Below are 1,451 nucleotides of genomic sequence, written 5' to 3'. Positions count from 1 at the left end.
CAACCCCACGGTTATCGGAGTACCCCCTCCGTCAGTCGGCAGTCCAGGGCACTGTGTGTCCGAGTGGATCGCAACGCGATTTTGCGAACCCCACTCCACCACAAGCTACTAAGGGAAAATGTGGGTGTGATGAATTCGTATTTGGCGCGCGTTAGGTTGGCGCCAAGGACAGCAGATGAATTCGTATTTGGCGCGCGTTAGGTTGGCGCCAAGGACAGCAGCCAATAAATGGCTGTGAAGCAGCAAGTTAAATTAGCACATTTCACCCAATAAGAACACGATAAAAATTATGTTAACAACACCATATTTAAGTGATCATTTTCTTTCGGACCGGAGGTAGTATAAAATAAAAACACCAATCAAGGAATGTGTACTCTAGGCCTAAATATCTAACAAAATTTCAAGTCCAAGAGTCAATGTTCTTCCTTGCAGTCTGTGATACTATAGTTTTATCACTATACTTGTCAATGAATCGGTCAATGTAGTCTACAGTATTATACTTGATCTTACTATAGTAGTCAATCTTTTTCTCAATATTTTGATCTCAGTACACTAGCCAATGTATCAGTCAATGCCGTTGGCATAATATTTGCTAAAGTTCGTTTTTATTAGATATTCATTGTCTGGAACTCCTAGGCTTCGCCCTTGAAAGCCTGAAACAACCTTTGTTTGTGTCACGCACTTTGATGACTTCGAGTTGAGGGCTATCCTCTTCCAATGTCTCTTTAAGTAAACTCCAAAGTAATCGAAGTCGCATGCATTTAACGTAGAATCCGTCTACGTTGTCTGTCTGAAATAATTGTTCTCCTTTCAGAAAGGAGTACACATTTTCTCTTGTCCCCATCCAATCAGAGATTTCTCTTGCCCCCATCCGTAGGATGGGTAGGATGGCGAGCGTATCAGTAGCCTCAACTTCAAAAATAAAGTTTAGATCTCCTAGCAACGGATACTTATACCGAAACGGACAGCGCTCAAGTCCAAAAGGCTAGTAGCCCGGCATTATTTTTCTGAGCTCAATTTGACCAAGGGGAAATGCCAAAACGGCTGGTAGGAAATCGGGTATGTGGTAAAAGCAAGCAACACTTAGGCAATACTGGTGGGTGTTGAAATCAAGCAGACAGCACACGTACGAGGTTGAATGGGCTACGGGAGTTGTAGATATTGTTTGTGCGCGCTCAATTTTGCATTGAACAAAGCTCTAACGACGCTGAGCATACAATTTCTGGCGAAGAAGTCTCCTTTGTGGAGCTTCTCTGGTACGTGACAAGTGGTGCGTGTCGTTCGAGCTAAGTCTTCGTGATGGATCCATCCATTGGTTCCGAAGAAGACGAAGCGCAAGTGGAAGCTGCTGAGCAATGCGTTTATTTGCTATTATTACTCATATTTACTTAGACCGCGCTATCTCGCTACTACTCGGCGAAGCGCGAGCGAGGTGAACATCTTTGCGACTA

The sequence above is a fragment of the Phytophthora parasitica genome (genome assembly GCF_000247585.1).
Source record: "Phytophthora parasitica INRA-310 unplaced genomic scaffold supercont2.13, whole genome shotgun sequence".
Taxonomy (NCBI): Eukaryota; Oomycota; class Peronosporomycetes; order Peronosporales; family Peronosporaceae; genus Phytophthora; species Phytophthora nicotianae.
Note: the sequence above shows the minus strand (reverse complement) of the source record.